Here is a 6402-nt window from a genome sequence, read left to right as displayed (position 1 = left end):
AGCTAGTTTGTCGGAATGATTATTGTCAGCCAGTTAACTTGCTCAGAGGTGAATCATGCGTTAAGATATCAACTGATTAAGTAAGCTGTTTGGTTTTTATAGAAATTCTCTGTTAACATTGTCTGCTTTTCAAATCATTGTTCACTTTGTTGAGCACAGTATTGTTCAGACCAATGTTATTGCAAAGATCATGTGAAATTTTACTCTCTGTTTTTGAATACGTACTTCATTCTAAAATCTTTGTCTCGGAATATCATTACATAGGAATAGTTACTCTCCCCATCCCATTGTTTAAAGGAGGTTTATCATTACGCATTACCACATTGCATCATTTTGTATGCAACAGTTTGAATATTGTTTGGAAGTTTTATGTAAAAACAGAAATCTAGCTTACCGGTACCTGCTTGCTGTTTGCTGTTGTGCTTTAGACAAACCTGCAACAATGTTGCCAGACGCGAGGTAAGTGGTAATTTTGATCAGCACTCCGTCTTCAGACCACGAGTGGCCTACCACGACCAACCGACCGCCGTGTCATCCTCATAGAGGATGCGGATAGGAGGGGCGTGGGGTCAGCACACCGCTCTCCCAGCCGCTACTATTCGGTCGAGTAGCTCCTCAATTGGCATCATGAGGCTGAATGCAGCCCGAAAAATGGCAACAGCGCATGGCGGCATGGATGGTCACCCATCCAAGTACCGACCACGCCCGACAGCGCTTAACTTCGGTGATCTCACGGAATCCGGTGCATCCACTGTGGCAAGGCCGTTGCCCGGTAATTTTGATTAGGGCTAGATAATTGTTTTACTTCAGTTGCGCATTTAATATAAAGACAAGTTGAATTCAGACCAGCAATTCAAATCTGCTAAATGTCATTCAAAGACTTATAATGGGGGGCTTACAGGAGCATCACACATTCTATCGCACACATACTCAGTTACAGAAACATAGCAATATTACAGTATTAACTGCGTCAGATAAATTTCTTTGGACGCCTATGGTTCGAGAACTAACCGGTTGCATCACCTATGCTAGAATCCACAGGACTGCACTGATTATCGAGGATATCAATAAATAGGATAATGTTAAACAATTGGATCATGGTTTTAAATTCAGAGGGAAAAACTGCGCATCCTTTCCTTCCTCTCCCTAAGCACAAGGAGGAACAAAGCGGGAAGTTTTAAATAGGTTGCCGAAGAAGAGGGGTAATTGAGAACCCGTGGCTCGGGGCGACAAAAGGACAGAGAAGCATTGTAGGCCAATTCCGAACACTTGCTCCTGCGATATGAAACGAGAAGGGCAGGGGCGGCGAGCGGCAGGCCAGGGAGATCAATTACTTGTGGTTCGCCGGCGGGTCGGAGAGTTGCTAGGGGGTCGATGTTTCCACAGTAAATCACGTTATGAGGGATGTCTCACCCCTGGCACCGCACCCGGCGCCCGGTCCAATAACCGCTCAACTTATAAAAATGTTTGCCCGCACGGGATGTTAAATTAAGGGGGCGCGTCTAGTGTGCGGAGGGACCGAGCGTGCGCGCCGGAGGGGATATTGGACAAGTTTCCTGCTGCCATTAGGCGGCCCTCGTGAATTGATGAACAAATTTCTATTAAATTTGGTCGGCGGCAGTCGCAGCCGCGGCCGTAGAGTTTATATCGGCAGAATATAGATGCCAGAGGTGGCGCGAGCCGGGGGGAGGGAGAGTGGGTGCGGAAGGAGGCGAGGGAAAAAAATTCGAATTTGAGGAGGCAAGTTATTGGGGGCACAGTTCCGGCGGTGGTCGCCAGGGCGCGCCAGATGGCGAGCCGCTCTCCGGCAGATTAAGTCCGCCGCGAATCAATAACGGGGGCGGACGGAGGCGGCAGCGTCGGCACACGGCGGTCAGGACACGCAGCCAGCACGCGTCGCCGCCACGAGCACTTGTTCGCGGCCTGTGATGGAGACAATCAGCTTGCTCGCACAGCTTAATGCGACGGAAATCGGCTACAGAGACAGGAAAATGAGCCGTAAACAGCCTAATCTGCGCTGGTACACTATTGGCCATTAAAATTGCTACACCAAGAAGAAATGCAGATGATAAACCGGTATTCATTGGACAAATATATTATACTAGAACTGGCAGGTGATTACATTTTCACGCGATTTGGGTGCATAGATCCTGAGAAATCAGTACCCAGAACAACCACATCTGGCCATAATAACGGCCTTGATACGCCTGGGCATTGAGTCAAACAGAGCTTGGATGGCGTGTACAGATACAGCTGCCCATGCAGCTTCAACACTATACCACAGTCCATCAAGAGTAGTGACTGGCGTATTGTGACGAGCCAGTTGCTTGGACCATTGACCAGACTTTTCAATTGGTGAGAGATCTGGAGAATGTGCTGGCCAGGGCAGCAGTCGAACATTTTCTGTATCCAGAAAGGCCCGTACAGGACTTGCAACTTGCGGTTGTGCATTATCCTGCCGAAATGTAGGGTTTCGCAGGGATCGAATGAAGGGTAGAGCCACGGGTCGTAACACATCTGAAATGTAACGTCCACTGTTCAAAGTGCCGTCAATGCGAACAAGAGGCGACAGAGACGTGTAACCAATGGCACCCCATACCATCACGTCGGGTGATACGCCAGTGTGGCGATGACAAATACACGCTTCCAATGTGCGTTCACCGCGATGTCGCCAAACACGGATGCGACCATCATGATGCTATAAACAGAACCTGGATTCATCCGAAAAAATGACGTTTTGCCATTCGTGCACCCAGGTTCGTCGTTGAGTACACCATCGCAGGCGCTCCTGTCTGTGATGCAGCGCCAAGGGTAACCGCAGCCATGATCTCCGAGCTGATAGTCCATGCTGCTGCAAACGTCGTCGAACTGTTCGTGCAGACGGTCGTTGTCTTGCAAACGTCCCCATCTGTTGACTCAGGGACCGAGACGTGGCTGCACTATCCGTTACAGCCATGCGGATAAGATGCCTGTCATCTCGAATGCTAGTGATACGAGGCTGTTGGGATCCAGCACGGCGTTCCGTATTACCCTCCTGAACCCACCGATTCCATATTCTGCTAACAGTCATTGGATCTCGACCAACGCGAGCAGCAATATCGCGATACGATAAACCGCAATCGTGATAGGCTACAATTCGACCATTATCAAAGTCGGAAACTTGATGGTACGCATTTCTCCTCCTTACACGAGGCATCACAATAACGTTTCACCAGGCAACGCTGGTCAACTGCTGTTTGTGTATGAGAAATTGGTTGGAAACTTTCTTCAAGTCAGCACGTTGTAGGTGTCGCCACCGGCGCCAACCTTGTGTGAATGCTCTGAAAAGCTAATCATTTGCATATCATAGCATCTTTTTCCTCCTGTCGGTTAAATTTCGCGTCTGTAGCACGTCATCTTCGTGGTGTAACAATTTTAATGGCCACTAGTGTATTTGAGACGTCGGCAAAATGTCACTATACTGCGGAACAGGGCTCTCCAAAATACGACCCTAGTGCCGCATCCGGCCCGCGAACGGATTTAATCCGACCCACACTAGTTTTGAGAACAAAGACTGAAATACACCACCGGAAAAAAATACGATGACAGTGTATGCCACCTGGGGGATAGAAGATGGTTTCAGCGTACTGTACGTTACATCAAATACTGGCACAAATTGTTTATCTACCCACATATTTTATAGCATTAACCAATGTAAGCAAAGGACTTGGAAGAGCAGTTGAACGCAATGGACAGTGTCTTGAAAGGAGGATATAAGATGAACATCAACAAAAGCAAAACGAGGATAATGCAATGCAGTCGAATTAAGTCGGGTGATGCTGAGGGAATTAGATTAGGAAACGAGGCACTTAAAGTAGTAAAGGAGTTTTGATATTTGGGGAGCAAAATAACTGATGATGGTCGAAGTAGAGAAGATATAAAATGTATACTGGCAATGGTAAGGAAAGCGTTTCTGAAGAAGAGAAATTTGTTAACATCGAGTATAGATTTAAGTGTCAGGAAGTCGTTTGTGAACGTATTTGTATGGACTGTAGCCATATATGGAAGTGAAACGTGGACAATATATAGTTTAGACAAGAAGAGAATAGAAGCTTTCGAAATGTGGTGCTACAGAAGAATGCTGAAGATTAGATGGGTAGATCACATAACTAACGAGGAGGTGTTGAATAGAATTGGGGAGAAGAAGACTTTGTGGCACAACTTGACAAGAAGAAGGGACCGGTTGGTAGGACATGTTCTGAGGCATCAAGGGATCACAAATTTAGCGTTGGAGGGCAGCGTGGAGGGTAAACATCGTAGAGGGAGACCAAGAGATGAATACACTAAGCAGATTCAGAAGGGTGCAGGTTGCAGTAAGTACTGGGAGATGAAGAGGCCTGCACAGGATAGAGAAGCATCGAGAGCTGCATCAAACCAGTCTTAGGACTGGAGAGCACAACAACAACAACCACCAATGTATTACCCCAACCTTTAGGCAGCTTATATTGTGACATGTAATCTTAAGACCCCTTGCCATGTAAATGTTTGCTCTCATATAATCACTCTTTCCACCCTCTCTCTCTCCCTCTCTCTCTCTTTTTCTCTCACTTCCTTTCTCTCTTCCTCTCCTTCTGCCTCCAGCCTCTCACGTCTGTCTATTAATCTCAATCAAATAGTGTCATCTATGTATGATTTAACTGCTGTAGCCAATATGATTATTGTACTTCAAGTCTGTAACATTTCACCTGAATCTTATTAATAAGTATGAAGTTTAAGCTATTTTAATATTTCACCTGATTGTATAAACGAGTACGAATGTTAAGCTGTTTTAACTTGTCAAAACTGGATTTACATGCCACCTGAAGTACACACACATATATTCGACATCTCAAAACAAACACCTCCAAATGCTTTAAACAATTATTCTGTAATAATGTTGTTACGATGTATATTCTTTGCACGTTGCGATTATGTCTTCTCTTCTGCTATACGAACCTTGCACCCAGCAGATTCCAGACGCCATATTTGTTTACAAATGTGACAGTATACATGTGATGTGTTACGACAGCGAAAGGAACCTGTGACCACTGGAGGTACTCTAGTTCACTTATTTTATGTTTACCATTAGATATCAGTTTAATTTTTTGTCAGAAGAAATCCAAAACCATGTTCTGAAATAGTGTCTTGTTTCTCCACTAGGAAGTGCTACAAGTTCCTCCAAAAAATCGTAACACAACATACACACAAATGTCATACTAACTAATGTAAATCCACCCGATGATGGAGGTTTAAACCTTTGAAACGCGACGTAGAAATAAATAAAACGGTGACTGGTAATAGTAAACTTGTTGTTTCATTTAATGCTTTCAGCATCGTCCACCAACAGAGAGCGTAGTGGCATAGCCACGAGAGCGCCGTGTGTGTCTCCCCTTTACTAGGGGATGTTCCCAGCCAGAAGGCTCAGTGTGGCGCGAACGTGTGAATCAAGCATGGACACGCACTCGTGCTTCCTACAGCCAACCGAACGAGTTTGAAAGGGGTCAAACGGTGTCCTTCCGAGTGGCGGGATGGTCCTTTCGGAGAAATGCAACAAAAGTTGGACGTGCTGCGTCAGTTGTGCAATGATGCTGACATCAGTGGTCACGCATTCATTCTCACGCCCGTAGACGAGGTTGTGGATGTCCACGCAGCACCGACGCCCGCCAGGATCGTCGTAATGTAAGGGCAGCAGTGGCGGATCGTACGGCTACCACGGCACACATACGAGGGTTTGTGAGCCCAGACGTGTGAACACGAATCGGTTACTAACCGTCGAACTACAGAAACGCACACCTCTACCCCGTCTTCCACTCACTCCACAGCACCAACGTGCACGGCTCGAGCGGTAACGTCAGAGGATCACTTGGAAGGTGGAATGGCGTGCCGTGGTCTTCAGCAATGATAACAGATTCTGCCTGGATACCTGGTAAGCGCTGTCTCGTAGAGCACATTCGTCCGAGACACACTGGCCCCATCCCAGGCCTTATGGCCCGGGTTGCGGTAAGCTACAACTCTCGTACACCTTTGGTGTTTCTGCAGGGGACGCTAACCAGCATTTGGTACGTACAGTATGTCGTTGGACCTGTTCTTTTTGTCGTTTTGCAATAGGAGGGTGATGTGTTGTTCCATCAGGATAATGCTCTCTCTGGCCGGTGTGGCCGAGCGGTTCTAGGCGCTTCAATCTGGAACCGCGCGACCGCTACGGTTGCAGGTTCGAACCCTGCCTCGGGCATGGAAGTGTGTGCTGTCTTTAGGTTAGTTACGTTTAAGTAGTTCTAAGTTCAAGGGGACTGATGACCTCAGATGTTAAGTCCCATAGTGCTCAGAGCCATTTGAACCATTTTTGAGGATAATGCTCGTCTACACACTGCCTGTGAAACCCAG

General features: G+C 46.8%; 1 pseudogene; it reads right to left on the bottom strand.

The window, feature by feature from the left end:
• Positions 1–652: 652 nt before the first annotated feature.
• On the bottom strand, positions 653–770 carry LOC124778431 (annotated as a pseudogene).
• Positions 771–6402: the final 5632 nt, after the last annotated feature.

Source organism: Schistocerca piceifrons, chromosome 2 (assembly GCF_021461385.2).
Source record: "Schistocerca piceifrons isolate TAMUIC-IGC-003096 chromosome 2, iqSchPice1.1, whole genome shotgun sequence".
Classification (NCBI taxonomy): domain Eukaryota; kingdom Metazoa; phylum Arthropoda; class Insecta; order Orthoptera; family Acrididae; genus Schistocerca; species Schistocerca piceifrons.
The sequence above is the reverse complement of the archived record's forward strand: the minus strand, read 5'-3'. Positions and strand labels throughout refer to the sequence as shown.